Raw genomic sequence first — 22,198 nt, 5'->3', positions numbered from 1 at the left:
ATTACAAGATATATTAGTAATAATAAATAATAATACTGATTAGTAATAATAGAAGTACTAGAAATACCAATATAGTTAATAATATTACTAATAATAATAATATTATTGTTAATAGACAAGTATAATAAATGATAAATAATAATATAAAAATTTTAATGATAAAAATAATTAATAATTCTAATAATAATAATAATAATAGTTCTTAATGATAACATTAATAATAAAATCTAATAACAATACTAATAAATATAATAATGATAATAAAAATAATAATAATGATAATAATATCAATAATAATAATAATTGTATTGATAATAATTATTAGTAGTATTATTAAGAATCATAAAATTTATAACTTTAATAAGTTTACTAATAATAATCAAAATAAAACGATAATAATAATAGGTTTATTTATACTAATAATAATACTACTTATCATAATATTGTTGATAATAATAATATTAATAATTTTGATAATATAATAACTTATGTCAAATTTCATATTATTGATACCAATATTGATACTAATAGTGAAATTAATGGTAATGATATTAATATTACAAATATAGTACTATCAATTATATAACTTATTGAATCTTTAATATTTATAAATTACAATATATATCATATTAATTATGTATATATCTAACCACCAATATCCCAACTTACGTTATATAAACAAAGACATTTTAATAAACAAGTTTTATTATATCGAAAAACGTTTTCGCACGTTTGAAAATAGATCAATCAAGTATTATGAAATTCAATTCTCCATAAACTTCTGTCTGACACTAAATAAGTGATTCTTTGTTCTCATTTGAAAATCACTTTACCATTTATTCCGAATACCGTTAAAAAGAAACGATTTCTCAAATTAACGTGGGCCTCGTAACAGAGACTCGTAATCATAATTCAATGTATCTGATAATTCAATCATATGATATTATCTTTTAATTCCGTCAATAACGATATTGAACAAATATTGAAACAAACACGTTTATGTAAAGTATTATACATCCAATATCTTAATGTTTTCAATTAATAAGTATATATTATATATACATATCTATATACACATAAATGTTCGTGAATCGTCAGGCATGGTCAAAGGGTAATTGATTACATGAATATAGATTTCAAAACTTTCGAGACTCAACATTACAGATTTTGCTTATCGTGTCGGAAACATATAAAGATTAAAGTTTAAATTTGATCGGAAATTTCCGGGTCATCACAACGAGCCCCATCCAACGTACTGGATGCTTTAGTACTTCAAATTTATCATGTCCGAAGGATGTCCCGAAATGATGAGGATATTCTATATGCATCTTGTTAAGGTCGATTACCAGGTGTTCACCATATGAATGATTTTTATCTCTATGCAGTTTGCAAAATGCCTGATATGAGATGATGTTTATGAGAAATGGAAATATGAAATCTTGTGGTCTATTAAAATTATGGAAATGATTGATTACGATAAACTAATGAACTCACCAACCTTTTAGTTGACACTTGAAAGCATGTTTATTCTCAGGTATTAAAGTAATCTGCCGCTGTGTATTTGCTCATTTTAGAGATATTACTGGGAGTCATTCATGACATATTCCAAAAGACGTTGCATTCGAGTCGTTGAGTTCATCAAGAATATTATTAAGTCAATTATAGTTGGATGTATTATGAAATGGTATGCATGATGTCAACTTTCGATGTAATGAAAGTTTGTCTTTTAAAAATGAATGCAATGTTTGTAAAATGTATCGTTTAGAGGTCATATACCTCGCAATGAGATCAACTATTGTGAATCATTTATAATCGGTATGAACGGGTCCTTTCAGTTGGTATCAGAGTGGTGGTCTTAGCGAACCAGGTCTTGCATTAGTGTGTCTAACTGATAGTCTTTAGGATGCATTAGTGAGTCTGGACTTCGACCTTAGCTGTATGTCAAAAAGTTTTGCTTATCATTCCTTGTCAAAAATTACATGTTTATCATTCTTAGTCTAGACATATCTTACTGCACTGATTGCATGAATAGTGTATAGACAAAATTCATATCTTAGCGTATCCGCTAATTCATATCTTAGCGTATATGTTACTGTAAATTTTGCCTGATATATTTCGTAAATCCCGCCGTAATCTATGAAATCTTTTGTTTTATATATAGATATTTTATGTAATTAGAATACCATCCGATAGCCAGAAATCATTTCACATCAAAATATCCTTTATTCAATCGTATGAAATGGCACTCTCCACTAGTTCAAGTCTCTCGAATTCCGATATGGAGTTTCACTCGAGCTCCAAAAGCAGTGTAACTGGAATGGATCAACCAATCAGCCATCACCTATTCTGGATGAATTTGGGATGGGTTCGTAGTCTACTTAATCATTGGAGACAAGAAGAAGATGATCCCTTCCATCCACCACATTGCACTCTTGGCGATGAACCTGAAGCACTTACCGGTGAACCTGTCCGAAGCACCCTTTTCTCTCTCATTTCCAGAGTATCTTGTCACGATTATATACTATCTCATATTCTAGATCTTATTCACCCACTCGTCCGAACCACTGATGTGACGACCCAGAAATTTCCGACCAAATTTAAACTTAATCTTTAAATAATTTTGACACGATAAGCAAACTTTGTAGTGTTGAAGTCTCAAAAATCTTGAACTGTTTATATGGAATTATATGACCTGTGACTATTCCTGACGGTTCACTAACAATTAATTGTATATAGATTGGTATATATAAATATGTATGCATATGCATATGATAAATTGAATTATATTAATAAAATTTTACAGTGGTTAAAATTAAAGACATAAAATAATGATAAACATATGTATATATAATATCTAACTAGTCAGATTGAATACATGATTTTTCTTAACGAGGTTGGTATCGAATATTTAGGTTGATGTGTGAAATATGTACATAAATATAAATTTTATGTATAATAGTGTAATAATTCATAAATAATATATGTAGGAGTCTATAATATTTATTTTTTTATGCAAATAATTATGTGTTAATATTAAAATGTTATATTAATATTATCATCATATTTATAAAGTATTATTTACATTAATATTATTTGTTTTATTATCAAAATATTTAAGAGATTAGTAATATTAAATAAATATAACAGATAACAGATCAGGTATAGATATATACACGAGATTTAGTAAACATCTCTTTCCACTTTAATTTTTTTCTTCCTCCTCTGTATGCTCGTGAACCCTAACCGATCTCTATATATCTGCTACACTCAATTATTGATTCTCATCATCGATTTCATCTATATATTGCTATTATTGCTGTTATTAAGAATCAAGAACCTAAAGATTAGAATGGGTCGGCTCTTCCCCTTCACTAAAAATTTCAGTGAAAAACTCAAATCCAAATCAATTAACAAAACCTAAAGATTCAAATGTGCTAGGAAGATTATAGCTGAACTATCTACGAATTCTCAATTCCTAATTCCTGTTGCTGATTACGAACGTTCGATTCAAAGAACCAAGTTCAAGAAAAGTCAACATTTTGATTTCGATGGAATCTGTGCGTTTCAATTACAGTTGGTGTTTAACGAGTCTTAAATGAGGAAATTTACAACAATTTCGTAGAAGAAATCAAGTCCTGCATGTGACTAAAACGAAATATCGAATTTTGAAATTATGTTGTTCATAGCAGGTGATTTTCTTTTATTTATTTATTTTATTTAAACTGTCGAATTTATTTTATTTTATTTGCTGTTTGATTTAAAATTTATTCACAATTGATTTCTGTTGTTCTGCTGTTATTGATTCTTTCAGAAATCAAAACAGTCTTGTTCTTGTTATGCTTTTGCTACTTCCCTGCTACATTTTTGTTAGCCTAAACAGAATCCATAAACAATTGAATTTTATCACAGATTATCCCTGTGATTGCTGCTGCAGACCTATTTTTATTGCTGCAAACAATGATGAAGATACAGAACCGAATGATGATGGTGATTAATTGTTATATATAATTGGATTATGAATTTAAATTATGATTTGTGATTATGGATTATGATCTATGAAATAAATTATGATCTATGATATGAATTATGATTTATAATATGAATTATGATTTATGATATGAATTATGATTTATGGGTATGGATCATGATTTATGAGTATGAATTATGATTAAAATGACGAGTTAATTGAATGGTGATGATAAAGATTTGATGATGATGAGGTGTTATTATTTTTGTTCTAGACGAAACCCCACAATCCATTTAGTGGGTTTAATTGTAGTATATTAGCGGGCCTTTGAATCCATTAGCATGAGCCGTGATCCAATTCTTGATGTTGGGCTGTTTATTAGTTAAGTGGACTTGCAAATGAGATTTTGCTATTGGGCCAAACGAGTTTCTTTTGGAGTAAGTTACTTAGGCTCTTTTATTAAGTTGGACTTCAATTCAAGATTTGCTTAACAAACCCAACACGCGATTACTCGATATCCCATTTACTCGTCCTCTCGTTAAGGGTATATTTTATTAAAACCTAAACTTATTGATTTTTATTATTTATTATATAGTTGAAGTAATAAAAAGATCAGACGAATTCATATCTAAAACAAAAAGACTAATATGTGTATATATATACATATAATTAAAAGATGATGATAATATGATTATGATAAATATTATTATTACCATTATTATTACCATTATTATTATTATATTATTATTATTATTATTATTATTATTATTATTATTATTATTATTATTATTATTATTATTATTATTATTATTATTATTATTATTATTATTATTATTATTATTATTATTATTAATTACATAGATATTACATTTAACAAATTATTGATTTTCGATATAATACCAATTACAAATATATATATATATATATATATATATATATATATATATATATATATATATATATATATATATATATATATATATATATATATATATATATATATATATATATATAACTATATGTATGAATATTGATTATTTTACAAAATAACGATACATAAAATATAACTGAAGATATAAAGTATATATATGTATAAAACTACAACATTTAAAATATATGTAAATAATATATAGAAGGAATTATGTGATGATATGTGTTAATGTATATACATGATATAGGTTCGTGAATCCAAGGCCAATCCTACACTTGTTCTATGTCGTCATATGTATTTTTACTACAAAATACAGTATGGTGAGTTTCATTTGCTCCCTTTTTAACTGCTTTTGCAATATATATTTTTGGACTAAGAATACATGCGCTGCTTTTATAAATGTTTACGAGATAGACACAAGTACTTAAAATATATTCTACGTTGAGTTGTACCACCCTGCATATCTCCCTAATAGCTTGGTAACTACTATTTACATGTGGTATTGTAAACGCGAATCCTGTTGATAGATCAATCGGGCCTGACAACCCCAACCGGACTGGACGACCAGTATTCAACGGTTGCACAGTACTTCGTTTTGTGACTACACTTGGTACGGTGTAGTGAGATTTCATAATAAAGGGAATATGCGACGTTGATTAAATGTTAAGTATGGTTACCAAGTGCTCAACCACTTAGAATGCTTTACATACACTTGCGAGTGTATTATGTTTATGATTATGAAATCTTGTGGTCTATTAAAATATTGAAATGATTGTTATGATAAACCTATGAACTCACCAACCTTTTGGTTGACACTTTTAAGCATGTTTATTCTCAGGTACGAATTAAGTCTTTCGCTGTGCATTAGCTCATTTTAAGGACATTACTTGGAGTCGATCATCGCAATGGACCAAATGTCAATGACTTCGTCTAGGTGGATAAGGACGGGTCCTTTCAGTTGGTATCAGAGCGTTGGTCCTAGCCCACCAGGTCTTGCATTAGTGTGTCTTACCAGATACTGTTAGGATGCGTTAATGAGTCTGGACTTCGACCTTAGCTGCATATTATAAGTATTGCTTATCATTCCTAAGTCTAGACACGACTTCCTGCACTTATTGCATAGATAGTTTATAGATAAATTTATATCCTAGCGTATCTGTTATTGTAAACATCGTCTGACAGTTTTTAAAAGTTCCTCCGTAATCTACAGGATTTTCTATATTATATATAGGTATTCTATGTAATTAGAATATCATCCAATAACCGAAAATCATTTCATGTCAAAAATCCTCTATCCGACCGTACAAGATGGAACTCACAACTAGTTCAAGTTCCTCGGATTCCGACAGCTATTCCGATATAGATTTCCACTCTAGCTCCGAAAGCAGCGTAATCGGAATGGATCAACCACTTAGCCATCACCTATTTTGGATGAAATGGGGATAGGTTCGTAGTCGACTTAATCAATGGAGACAAGAAGAAGGCGATCCTTTCCACCCACCAACCTGCACCCTCGGCGAAGAACCTGAAGCACTTACCGATGAACCTATCCGAAACACCATTTTTAGCCTCATCTCTAGGGTAGCTCGTCACAATTATCTTCTATCTAAAATTCTAAACCTTATTCATCCGCTTGATCCAAACCGCCAATCATCCCGGAATAATAGAAGAAGTCAACGAACTTCGTGCTCGAGTAGTAGCTTTGGAGAGTACGATGTACAACTTGCAGGCATCACCGTCAACACCGGCACCAACAGTACCACCAGCATCAGCATCAATACCACCAACAACACTTGCCTCAACACCACACATCTCAACATCTCATTCTGTACCTCGAGCATAATCATCGTTCTACGTATCGTTCTATCTACTTTATCTTCGTTCTACATATCGTTCTACATCGATTATCTTCGCTCGACATGATGATTATGTAATTTCTAAAGTTTTAGTGATTATGTAATCTAGTACTAACGATAAATCAAATGAGTTTAATATCTTATTGACTCATTAATTCCATGATTGCGTCTGAAGAAAATATATATGTATGTATATTTTCATAAAGATTGTAAAAAAAAAAAAAAAAAATTCTTTTGTACAAACTGTTAATGGTGAAAATATTTAAACGGGGAGGTAATACTCGAGGAATATTTAGATTGCACATTAATAAGTTACACTGTACATTCTTCAACTCAGATTCAGCAATCATTAACTATACTGCTCAAATCCACACATGTATGTATCCGTTCACCAAAGAACAACTATTTTCACTCAAATTCAATTTCATATTTGGATTTTGACTTCTCAGAATCCAACAAGTGGCATAATGAAGAAAACATTGGACAAAATAAAATTTGTTAGAAACAAACAATTTAACTATGGGAAGAATTTTGTTAAGAATCCACGCTAACTGTTCCTAGCAAACTGTTCTAAGCTAACTGGTTACATTTTATTTACCGTAATTTAATTATCGTAATTTACATTCTCGCAATTTTATTTATCGTCATTTAATTTCTGTTATTTATTTCACGCACTTTAAATATCGGGACACGAATACAAGGTTTTGACATATCATATCGACACATGTATATATATTATTTGGAATAACCATAGACACTCTATATGCGGTAATGCTGAAGTTAGCGATACAGGGTTGAGGTTGATTCTATAATAATATATATACTTTGAGTTGTGATTGAGTCTGAGACCTGTACACGGGTCATGATACGTATTAATTAATTCGAATATTACATATTAAACTATATATGAATTATTGAACTGCTAACTGTGGACTACCAACTGAGGACTACAAACATTGGACAATTAGAATGAATTAAAATATTGATTATAACATATGAAACTAAACATCTCTTCAAGTTTGCCACTTGATTTCATCTTAAACCTCATTTGTATCTTGACAATTACAATCTGCGTTCAAACTTTTTATAATTCTTGAAAACACTCCAATCTAGAGGATGAACCAACCACACTTCATCTACGGAAGGAAAGATTTATGCATATAGTTATGCACCTAAAAACCCTCGGAAACTGAGTAAACGTTTAACACATAGTTGTGCTAATTCCTTAGTGTTATTATTACCCAAAATAACTTGATAATCCCTTTCAAAGTAGCAAAATTTTGTCACAGCTTCAGCAAATCAATTTCGACTTTTCATTCAAAACAACCTTATTATAATCTTGACATATATGCGTGCTCATTTATTGTTACCAGAGAACCTTTTATATTCCACCATATTACCATCAGCGTTTAATCATCTAAAAATACAATTCTCTTGAAACCACCTCGGATTGATAACCAACGATTCAGATATGGCTGCATTAAATGCAGAGGAAACAGTAAAATTGTAGATGGCCTAAATGGTCAAGAGTTTGATGATAAAGAATGGAGTGTTGGGAACGCTCGATAGAAAATTTGGTACTGAAAAACGGATTGAGCTAACCATGAAGGAAACAAAGAACAAATACAAGGACCAAATCCTATATTCAAAGAATCCAGGTAATTCTAGATCCGATGAAATCTTTAGAGAATATCCTGCTCCGAAGTCATGTTAAAACCTTGCGAAAAAATTTTCTTCATCAATCTTCGAACCTAGAAATTCCAAAATATCATCATAAATATCTTCGATATTTCTGAGGATATTTTCATAAATATTCTTGTCCGAATTATCTACCTCTTCGTGTTATCTGTATTACATTATATCGGAAATTTCTGTAAAACCTAAGTATAAATTATGAATGTTTCTGGAGTAGTGTTGGAAATTGAAGCATGAGTTAGTATAATATAATACGCTTGGCCAACGTGATTATATTACAGTAAATCATGCTGAGTTTCTAATGAAATGTGATGATGGTTCACAATAGATTATACCATCATCATGTGTCATGTTACATAACTCTTTCATTCTACATAACCTCCGAACATATCAAGAAGAATATATTCTTGATAGTTCTATCTTCAGTAATCTTGATAAATTTGAAAATCAAATCGTGCTATCACGTTTCTTCCTGCTTAGAACATTATAATCATTCGAAACTCTATATCTACGAATTCTGAACCATTATTCGCTTGACTTGAAGTCGGGGAGAGAAAACAAAAGTATGAAACTCCAAAATATAAGGGGGAATATAAAGCTCGATAACAACACATAAAATTACAAACCGTGTATATCAATATTTATCGCAACATAAAGACACGGGAAAATTAAAAACATTATAACCCCAAGGGTGAAGTAGAAGAAAACAGATTCCTCCGGTGGTAAATGGAAAAGGAGAATGATTGTAGCGATAATAAGGATAAGAACAAGAATCAGAACTGGGTTAAGCATTTCACAATCTTTTGAATTTAGAAATCTAGTATAGAAGTGGTGAAAACTAATGGAACAGAAAAGGTAAATTTATAATGGAAATATTCGACAGAGCAATCAAGACAGATAACTGCATTTAATTATAGAGATCTTAATTTCCTTATTCGCCGAAGAATCAAATCTTTTAGATTTCGAAGATTTTCTTTAAATCCATTGAATTCCGGAATTCAAACCTACTTACGTCAAAAGTTAAAGCAAATATTTATTACTCATTTCACTCTTTTGTGATAGCTTCACTCGTATTCTTCACATAGATGAATTAATTATCCATATTATTCATAGATGGTAAAACTCTAATTTTCAACTCTTATTCGTCATGAAAATATTCTTATGACAATCTCACTCAAATTTCGGGACGAAATTTCTTTAACGGGTAGGTACTGTGACGACCCGGAAATTTCCGACCAAATTTAAACTTAATCTTTAAATAATTTTGACACGATAAGCAAATTTTGTAGTGTTGAAGTCTCAAAAATCTTAAACTGTTTATATGGAATTATATGACCTGTGACTATTCCTGACGGTTCACGAACAATTAATTGTATATAGATTGGTATATATAAATATGTATGCATATGCATATGATAAATTGAATTATATTAATAAAATTTTACAGTGGTTAAAATTAAAGACATAAAATAATGATAAACATATGTATATATAATATCTAACTAGTCAGATTGAATACATGATTTTTCTTAACGAGGTTGGTATCGAATATTTAGGTTGATGTGTGAAATATGTACATAAATATAAATTTTATGTATAATAGTGTAATAATTCATAAATAATATATGTAGGAGTCTATAATATTTTTTTTTATGTAAATAATTAAGTGTTAATATTAAAATGTTATATTAATATTATCATCATATTTATAAAGTATTATTTACATTAATATTATTTGTTTTATTATCAAAATATTTAAAAGATTAGTAATATTAAATAAATATAACAGATAACAGATCAGGTATAGATATATACACGAGATTTAGTAAACTTCTCTTTCCACTTTAATTTTTTTCTTCCTCCTCTATATACTCGTGAACCCTAACCGATCTCTATCTGTCTGCTACACTCAATTATTGATTCTCATCATCGATTTCATCTATATATTGCTATTATTGCTGTTATTAAGAATCAAGAACCTAAAGATTAGAATGGGTCGGCTCTTCCCCTTCACAAAAAATTTCAGTGAAAAACTCAAATCCAAATCAATTAACAAAACCTAAAGATTCAAATGTGCTAGGAAGATTATAGCTGAACTATCTACGAATTCTCAATTCCTAATTCCTGTTGCTGATTACGAACGTTCGAGTCAAAGAACCAAGTTCAAAAAAAGTCAACGTTTTGATTTCGATGGAATATGTGCGTTTCAATTACAGTTGGTGTTTAACGAGTCTTAAATGAGGAATTTTACAACAATTTCGTAGAAGAAATCAAGTCCTGCATGTGACTAAAACAAAATATCGAATTTTGAAATTATGTTGTTCATAGCAGGTGATTTTCTTTTATTTATTTATTTTATTTAAACTGTTGAATTTATTTTATTTTATTTGCTGTTTGATTTAAAATTTATTCACAATTGATTTCTGTTGTTCTGTTGTTATTGATTCTTTCGGAAATCAAAACAGTCATGTTCTTGTTATGCTTTTGCTACTTCCCTGCTACATTTTTGTTAGCCTAAACGGAATCCATAAATAATTGAATTTTATCACAGATTATCCCTGTGATTGCTGCTGCAGACCTATTTTTATTGCTGCAAACAATGATGAAGATACAGAACCGAATGATGATGGTGATTAATTGTTATATATAATTGGATTATGAATTTGAATTATGATTTATGATTATGGATTATGATCTATGAAATAAATTATGATCTATGATATGAATTATGATTTATAATATGAATTATGATTTATGATATGAATTATGATTTATGGTTATGGATCATGATTTATGATTATGAATTATGATTAAAATGACGAGTTAATTGAATGGTGATGATAAAGATTTGATGATGATGAGGTGTTATTATTTTTGTTCTAGACGAAACCCCACAATCCATTTAGTGGGTTTAATTGAAGTATATTAGCGGTCCTTTGAATCCATTAGCATGAGCCGTGATCCAATTCTTGATGTTGGGCTGTTTATTAGTTAAGTGGACTTGCAAATGAGATTTTGCTATTGGGCCAAACGAGTTTCTTTTGGAGTAAGCAACTTAGGCTCTTTTATTAAGTTGGACTTCAATTCAAGATTTGTTTAACAAACCCAACACGCGATTACTCGATATCCCATTTACTCGTCCTCTTGTTAAGGGTATATTTTATTAAAACCTAAACTTATTGATTTTTATTATTTATTATATAGTTGAAGTAATAAAAAGATCAGGCGAATTCATATCTAAAACAAAAAGACTAATATGTGTATATATATACATATAATTAAAAGATGATGATAATATGATTATGATAAATATTATTATTACCATTATTATTATTATTATTATTATTATTATTATTATTATTATTATTATTATTATTATTATTATTATTATTATTATTATTATTATTATTATTATTATTATTATTATTATTATCATTATATTTATTATTATTGTTATCCTCATTAGTAAAATTTATATTTTAACTATTATTATTATTAATATTAATTACATAGATATTACATTTCACAAATTATTGATTTTCGATATAATACTAATTACAAATATATATATATATATATATATATATATATATATATATATATATATATATATATATATATATATATATATATATATATATATATATATATATATATATATATATATATATATATATATATATAACTATATGTATGGATATTGATTATTTTACAAAGTAACTATACATAAAATATAACTGAAGATATAAAGTATATATATGTATAAAACTACAACATTTAAAATATATATAAATAATATATAGAAGGAATTATGTGATGATATGTGTTAATGTATATACATGATATAGGTTCGTGAATCCAAGGCCAATCCTACACTTGTTCTATGTCGTCATATGTATTTTTACTACAAAATACAGTATGGTGAGTTTCATTTGCTCCCTTTTTAATTGCTTTTGCAATATATATTTTTGGGCTGAGAATACATGCGCTGCTTTTATAAATGTTTACGAGATTGACACAAGTACTTAAAATATATTCTACGTTGAGTTGTACCACCCTGCATATCTCCCTAATAGCTTGGTAACTACTATTTACATGTGGTATTGTAAACGCGAATCCTGTTGATAGATCTATCGGGCCTGACAACCCCAATCGGACTGGATGACCAGTATTCAACGGTTGCACAGTACTTCGTTTTGTGACTACACTTGGTACGGTGTAGTGAGATTTCATAATAAAGGGAATATGCGACGTTGATTAAATGTTAAGTATGGTTACCAAGTGCTCAACCACTTAGAATGCTTTACATACACTTGCGATTGTATTACGTTTATGATTATGAAATCTTGTGGTCTATTAAAATATTGAAATGATTGTTATGATAAACCTATGAACTCACCAACCTTTTGGTTGACACTTTTAAGCATGTTTATTCTCAGGTACGAATTAAGTCTTTCGCTGTGCATTAGCTCATTTTAAGGACATTACTTGGAGTCGATCATCGCAATGGGACCAAATGTCGATGACTTCGTCCAGGTGGATAAGGACGGGTCCTTTCAACCGATCACCCGGTATACTAGAAGAAGTCAACGAGCTTCGCGCTAGAGTGGTGGCTTTGGAGAACATGATGCAGAACTTACAAGCATCACAAGCCCCACAAACGCCAACTGTACCACCGACAACAACACCAATAGTACCATTACCACCACCAACAACAACCGCATCGCAAACCTCAACATCACAAACGGTACCTTGAGCATCAACGTCATACGCACCATAGATAACAAGGAGTACCAACAACCATAACCGATGAAGTATTGATTCATAACTTCATTGGGGAAACATTCTGCGGCAACTATGTAATCTCTAAAGTTTTAGAGATTATTCAATTTCTAGTTCTAGCTGAAAATCAAATGAGCTTAGTATCATATTAACTCATTAAATCCATGATTACATCTGAAGAAAATATATATGTATATATGTTTTCATAAAGATTGTAATTAAAAATTGTTTTGTACAAACCGTTAATGGTGAAAATATTTTAACGGGTAGGTAATACATGAGGAATATTTAGATTTCACATTAATAAGTTACACTGTACAATCTTCGAATCTGATTCAACAGTCATTTACTATCCTACTTACATCCACAGATATACGAATCCATTCACCACACAATAACCATTTTCATTCAATTTCATATTTGGATTTTGACTTATCAGAATCCAACAAGTGGCATAATGAAGAAAACATGGGACAAAATAAAATTTGTTAGAAACAAACAAATTAACTATGAGAAAATTTTTGTTAAGAATCCACGCGAACAAAATCCTAGCAAACTGATCCTAGCTAACTGTTAATTCCTTATTACATTTATTTATCGCAATTTATTTATCGCAATTTTAATTCTCGTAATTTTATTTATCGTCATTTAATTTATGTTATTTATTTTACGCACTTTAAATATCGTCGGATAAATCGGGACACGTATACAATGTTTTGACATATCATATCGACGTCATCTATATTTATTATTTGGAATAACCATAGACACTCTATATGCGGTAATGCTCGAGTTAGCTATTCATGATTGAGGTTGATTCTAAAATAATATATATACCTTGAGTTGTGATCGAGTCTGAGACATGTATACAATGGGTCACGATACATATTAATTAATTCAAATATTATATATATTAAACAATATATGAATTATTCAATTACTAATTGTGGACTACTAACATTGGACAATTAAAATAAATTAAAATATTGATTATAACATATGAAACTAAACATTTCTTCAAGTTTGCCACTTGATTTCATCTTAAACCTCATTTGTATCTTGACGATTACAATCTGCGTTCAAACCTTTCATGATTCTTGAAAACACCTCAATCGAGAGGATGAACCAACCGTACTTTAACTACGGAAGAAAATATTGGTGTATATAGTTATACACCTGAAAACACTTGGAACCTGAGTAAACGTTTAACACGTATCTGTGCTAGCTCCTTTGGCGTTGTTAATACCAAACATAATGTAGTGACCCGAACTTTTCCATGTTATATATTAAATGAAAACTATATTTGTATGATTAAATGTTTCCAACATGTTAAGCAATCAAACTTGTTAAGACTTGAATATTTGAAATGTGTTTCATATAGACAATTGACCACCCAAGTTGACCGGCGATTCATGAACGTTAAAAATTTGTAAAAACTACATGATGATATATATATATATATATGGATATATATATATATATGGTTAACATGAGATTATGATAAGTAAGTATCTCACTAAGTATATTAACAATGAGTAATATACATAAAAATGAGTTTATTGAATTAAGAAACTCGAAATGATATATATAACGATTATCGTTATAACAACATCTTACTAAATACATATGAATCATACTAAGATATTGATACACTATGTTTAACATGATAAAATGATAATTAAGTATATCATTAAGTGTGTTAACAATGAACTACATATGTAAAACAAGACTACTAACTTAAGAATTTCGAAACGAGGCATATATGTAACGATTATCGTTGTAACGACATTTTATGTATATATATCATATTAAGATATATTCATACATTATAATATCATGATAATGTAATAATTTAATATCTAATTTAAGTATAATAACAATGGATTAATTACATTTAACAAGATCGTTAACTTAAAGGTCTTAAAACAACACTTACATGTAATGACTAACGGTGACTTAACGACTCAGTTAAAATGTATATACATGTAGTGTATTAAGATGTATCAATACACTTTTGAAAGACTTCAAGACGTATATCAAAGTATTTCTACTTAGCAAAAATGCTCAAAATTACATTCTCATTCGTTTCCATCAACAATTCTACTCGTGTACACCCGTATTTGTACTCGTACAATACACAACTTCTAGATGTATTTACTATTGGTATATACACCTTTAATCATTAATTCTTAGCATCCATCTTAGAGTCAAAAACATGTGGAACCATTATTTAACAACTTGTATGACTAATGAGATAAAAACAAACTTAAGGATCTTTTTTTTTCTTTATAACAAGTAATTTCGTTTTTATGATTTCACCCCATTTTTCCATTCCATTTTCTCATACTTACACTCCAAATTCTCTCTCAAAATACTCCTAACATCATACTTGATCATCTCCAATCATTTTCACCATCTTTTAGCTTCAATTACAAGCTTTAATCATCATAAAAACAACCATTCAAGAACACTTCAAGAAATCTTGCTAGCTTACTTCCAATCTTGCAAATCCATTTCAAGTGATCATCCAATCTCAAGAAATCTTTCTTATTTATAGTAAGATATCTTTCTAATTCAAGGTAATACTCATATTCAAACTTTGATTCAATTTCTATAACTATAACAATCTTATTTCGAGTGGAAACCTTATTTGAACTTGTTTTCGTGTCATGATTCTGCTTAAATAACTTTCAAGCCATCCAAGGATCCTTTGAAGCTAGATCCATTTTTCTCTTTTCCAGTAGGTTTATCCATAAAACTTGAGGTAGTAATGATGTTCATAACATCATTCAATTCATACATATAAAGCTATCTTATTTGAAGGTTTAAACTTGTAATCACTAGAACATAGTTTAGTTAATTCTAAACTTGTTCGCAAACAGAAGTTAATGCTTCTAACTTGACTTTTAAAATCAACTAAACACATGTTCTATATCTATATGATAAGCTAACTTAATGATTTAAAACCTGAAAACACGATGAACACCGTAAAACCGGACATACGCCGTCGTAGTAACACCGCGGGCTGTTTTGGGTTTGATAATTAAAAACTATGATAAACTTTGATTTAAAAGTTGTTCTTCTGGGAAAATGATTTTTCTTATGAACATGAAACTATATCCAAAAATCATGGTTAAACTCAAAGTGGAAATATGTTTTTCAAAATGGTCATCAAGACGTCGTTCTTTCGACTGAAATGACTACCTCTTATAAAAATGACTTGTAACTTATATTTCCGACTATAAACCTATACTTTTTCTGTTTATATTCATAAAATAGAGTTCAATATGAAACCATAGCAATTTTATTCACTCAAAACGGATTTAAAACGAAGAAGTTATGGGTAAAACAAGATTGGATATTTTTTGATTGTTGTAGCTACGGGAAATATTGTAACAAATCTATATTAATCATATCCTAGCTAGCTTATATTGTATTATACATGTATTCTAATATATTATGTAATCTTGGGATACCATAGACACGTTTGCAAATGTTTTGACATATCATATCGACCCATGTATAAATATTATTTGGAACAACCATAGACACTCTATATGCAGTAATGTTGGAGTTAGCTATACAGGGTTGAGGTTGATTCTAAAAATAATATACTTTGAGTTGTGATCTAGCCTGAGACGTGTATATACTGGGTCATGGATTGATTCAAGATAATATATATCGATTTATTTCTGTACATCTAACTGTGAACAACTAGTTGTAGGTTACTAACGAGGACAGCTGACTTAATAAACTTAAAACAGTAAAATGTATTAAAAATGTTGTAAATATATTTTGAACATACTTTGATATATATGTACATATTTGTTATAGGTTCGTGAATCGACCAGTGGCCAAGTCTTACTTCCCGACGAAGTAAAAATCTGTGAAAGTGAGTTATAGTCCCATTTTTAAAATCTAATATTTTTGGGATGAGAATACATGCAGTTTTATAAATGTTTTACAAAATAGACACAAGTATGTGAAACTACATTCTATGGTTGGATTATTAAACCTAATATCGCCCTTCAAGTCTGGTAGCCTAAGAATTAGGGAAATGGCCCCTAATTGACGCGAGTCCTAAAGATAGATCTATTGGGCTTAACAACCCCCATTCAGGTTATGGATGGTTTAGTACTTCGAGATTATTATATAGACGAGAGGTTCTGTTTTGGGGATATTCTATGCATTAAGTTAACGTCGGTTACCAGGTGTTCAACATATGAATGATTTTTATACACTTGCGAGTGTAATGATATTTATGAAAAATGAGAAATCTTGTGGTCTATTATTATGATTTGATAATATATAGGTTAAACCTATAACTCACCAACATTTTTGTTGACGTTTTAAGCATGTTTATTCTCAGGTGATTATTAAGAGCTTCCGCTGTTGCATACTAAAATAAGGACAAGATTTGGAGTCCATGCTTGTATGATATTGTGTAAAAACTGCATTCAAGAAACTTACTGTGATGTAATATATTTTTATTGTAAACCATTATGTAATGGTCGTGTGTAAATGGTACATTTTAGATTATCATTATTTGATAATCTACGTAATACTTTTTAAACCATTATCGATAAAATAAAGGTTATGGTTGTTATAAAAATGAATGCAGTCTTTGAAAAACGTCTCATATAGAGGTCAAAACCTCGCGACGAAATCAATTAATATGGAACGTTTATAATCAATATGAACGGGACATTTTAGTTGGTATCCGAGCGTTGGTCTTAGAGAACCAGAAAATTTTCATTAGTGTGTCTTATCGAGTTTGTTAGGATGCATTAGTGAGTCTGGACTTCGACCGTGTTTTCTTTAAAAATGATTGCTTAACATTTTTGTTGGAAACTATATATTATTAACATGTAAATATTATGTGATATATTAATCTCTTAACGTGTTTGATATTGTGTGATAGATGTCTACCTCTAGCACGAATCCCATTAACTCACCTAATAATAATGAAGAGTCGAATATATATTGGGAAGATTCACAAATTCCCGAAGAACCGGAAGAAGAAGAACCGGAAGAAGAAGAACCGGAAGAAGAGGAACCAGAAGAAGAGGTTCCGGAGGGGAAAATATTAGGAACCACAGAAAAACGGTCAAATAAAAGAAAATCATCAACCAATGGACCAAAGTTAATAATGGTCAATGGTGTTTCCGCTAAGGAAGCAAAATATTGGGAAGATTACCAATTCTTCGATGAATCGGATCCCGATGAGGATTCTGATGATGTTATAGAAATTACCCCGACCCAATTTAAAGATGCAAAAGAAAATAATAAGGGAAAAGGTATAAAAATAGAGAAACCTGATTCCAACCCCGATGAACTTTATATGTATCGGCAACATCCGTATTTCCTAAATTGTAACAATAACCCGGGAACTTCTAAACCACCAGGTTTTTCTAAACCATTGTGGAAAACGACAACTCGTATTAGGGGAGCACCATATATCCCTAGAAAATTAGCGAAACGAACTAAGTCCGAAGAAGAAGAAACAAGCGAGTCGGAATAAAGGGTTGTAATCATGCGGTCTAATATATGTTATATAAGTGTGCTTGTACTTTTATGTTGTATGTAAAAAAAAATTAATTTGTATTATTTGACAATTATCTTTTACAAATCTAATCCTCGTCTGTTTTATAGTATAAAAACACAATGGACGTTAGGGATAGACAACCAAAAATTTTAGAAGACCTACCCGGGGGCATGATTGATGAAATCTTGTCTAAAGTTGGTCAGAATTCGTCGGCACAATTATTTACGTCGAAATTAGTTTGTAGAACATTTGATGAAAGTTCCAAGAATGCCGGTTGTTATAAAAGGCTTTCCTTTGAAAGTTGGGGTATATCACATTGGGGAGACCGTAAGCTACGCTGTGTTTTCTTTAAAGCATTAAATGCGGGGAACCCAAGTGCAATTTTACGCTACGGATTAAGAACCTATTTTGACTCAACTTATCCCAACATAGGACTTCGTGAATTAGAAAGAGCTTCTAACATGCAACATAAAGAAGCATGTTATGTTTATGGGTTAGTGATGTTCGCTTCTCACCAAAGTGAGAAAAATAACATTGGATTACAACTATTAAATAAAATATTCCCACAAGTAACGGACTCAGTAGTTGGGGTGAGAAATGAGGTTTTTAGATTGTTATGGGGCTGTTGGGCATTACGAAACCCTCGTCCCTTTGACGATGTTACAACATGCTGTCTTATCAACGGCCACAACGGTTATGTTCCACAAAACCAAGGATGGGAAGTAGTCTTAGTAAAACCAGAATGCATGATTTGTTTCTGGACTTATGAACTACGTGTCTTTATTGCCTTTGTTGAACGACTTGCGTATTAACTAGGATTGTCATCGAAACTGCTTTGTATCAATGATATTGTGTGCTATATTTTATGCTATATAGCAGTATTGTAAGTTTGTAAAATATTGTGTAATAGTTTGAACGCGATATATTATTATAATTAGTTTTTCATATGGAATTGTAGTAGTTGAATTGTATATTAGCTACTAAGTATGAACTTAACGGGTAGGTAGTACCCGAAATTAAACTTATAAAACGCTAATATGAAGAAAAAGCTTTTATAAATAAGTTCATATAATGCTACGAGATACTATTGACTACTCTTAAATTCTATATTATTAACTCAATTCTTTTGGCTATTTTTGAAGGAAATGGCACCGGCGACTCGTCAGAATTTGAACATGAGTGAGGAAGACTTCCGTGTTTTCCTTGCAGCAAACATAGCCGCAGTACAGGCTGCGATGCAAAATAACAATAACTCTGGATCTAGCAGTGGAACTAATTCCACAAGAAATCGTGTAGGATGCTCCTACAAAGAATTCACTGCCTGCAAACCTTTGGAATTTGATGGAACTGATGGACCAATTGGATTGAAACGGTGGATCGAGAAAGTCGAATCAGTGTTTGCCATAAGTAAGTGTACTGAAGAGGACAAAGTTAAGTATGCTACGCATACCTTCACGGGTACTGCGTTAACATGGTAGAACACTTATCTAGAACAGGTGGGACAAGATGCTGCTTACGCACTACCGTGGTCAGCATTCAAACACTTAATGAACAAGTAGTACCGTCCCAAAAACGAGGTCAATAAGCTCAAGGTAGAGCTTAGAGGGTTACGAACACAAGGGTTTGATATTACCACGTACGAACGACGATTCACAGAGTTGTGCCTATTGTGTCCGGGAGCGTTCGAAGATGAAGAAGAGAAAATCGACGCATTTGTAAAAGGGTTACCGGAAAGGATCCAAGAGGATATAAGTTCACATGATCCCGCCTCCATACAAAAGGCAAGTCGAATGGCTCATAAACTTATAAATCAAATTGAGGAAAGGATTAAAGAACAGGCGGCCGAAGAAGCTAATACGAAACAAGACAAGAGGAAATGGGAAGAAACCAGTGACAAGGGTCACAAATTCAATAATCAACCCAACAATCACAACTACAATCGCACAAATTTTCGCAATAACAAACGCAACAACAACAACCACCCCAGCAACAACTACAACAACCGTTTCAACAAGAATAACAACAAGAGGCCGAAATTCTGCCAGAGATGTGAAGGATACCATCCAACTGGGCTCTGTACAGGAGTGTATACTAAGTGTAATAGAAAGGACCATGGTGCGACAAAGTACGAAATCTACGGATCAATGGCTAAGGGAACAAATAATACCGGAACAAGTTATGCCGACATTACCTGTTTCGGATGCGGGAAGAAGGGCCATTACAAAAATATGTGTCCAAATCAGGGGGATAATAATGGGCAAGGCCGAGGAAGAGTCTTCAACATTAATGCGGTTGAAGCGCAGGAAGACCCGGAGCTTGTTACGGGTACGTTTCTTATTGACAATACATCTGCTTATGTTTTATTTGATTCGGGTGCGGATAGAAGCTATATGAGTAAGGATTTTTGTGCTAAATTAAGTTGTCCATTGACACCTTTGGATAATAAGCTTATACTAGAATTAGCAAACGGTAAATTAATTGTAGCAGATAATATATGTCGGAATCGAGAAATTAAACTGGGTAGCGAAACGTTTAAGATTGATTTGATACCAGTAGAGTTAGGGAGTTTTGATGTGATAATCGGCATGGACTGGTTGAAAGAGGTGAAAGCAGAGATCGTATGTTACAAAAATGCAATTCGCATTGAACGAGATGAAGGAAAACCCTTAATGGTGTACGGAGAAAAGAGCAACGCGAAGCTAAATCTTATTAGTAATTTGAAGTCGCAGAAGCTAATAAGAAAGGGTTGTTATGCTGTTCTAGCACACATCGAGAAATTACAAACTGAAGAAAAGAGCATCAATGATGTTCCCGTCATAAAAGAATTTCCCGATGTATTTCCGAAAGAATTACCGGGATTACCTCCACACCGATCCGTTGAATTTGAAATAGATCTTGTACCAGGAGCTGCACTAATAGCTCGTGCTTCATACAGACTCGCACCCAGCGAAATGAAGGAACTTCAAAGCCAATTACAAGAACTTCTAGAGTGTGATTTCATACGACCAAGTACATCACCATGGGGAGCTCCTGTTTTGTTTGTCAAAAAGAAGGATGGTACATTCAGGTTGTGTATCGACTATCGAGAGTTGAACAAACTTACCATCAAGAACCATTACCCACTACCGAGAATCGATGACTTATTTGATCAACTACATGGCTCGTCGGTTTATTCGAAGATCGATTTACGTTCCTTATATCATCAAATGCGGGTAAAGGAGGATGATATTCCGAAGACTGCTATCAGGACGCGATACGGTCATTACGAGTTTATGGTTATACCGTTTGGTTTGACTAACGCACCAGCTGTGTTCATGGACCTCATGAACAGAGTGTGTGGACCATATCTCGATAAGTTTGCCATTGTCTTCATCGATGACATACTTATTTACTCAAAGAATGATCAAGAGCATGAAGAACAT

Source organism: Rutidosis leptorrhynchoides, chromosome 3 (assembly GCF_046630445.1).
Source record: "Rutidosis leptorrhynchoides isolate AG116_Rl617_1_P2 chromosome 3, CSIRO_AGI_Rlap_v1, whole genome shotgun sequence".
Lineage (NCBI taxonomy): Eukaryota > Viridiplantae > Streptophyta > Magnoliopsida > Asterales > Asteraceae > Rutidosis > Rutidosis leptorrhynchoides.
The sequence above is the reverse complement of the archived record's forward strand: the minus strand, read 5'-3'. Positions refer to the sequence as shown.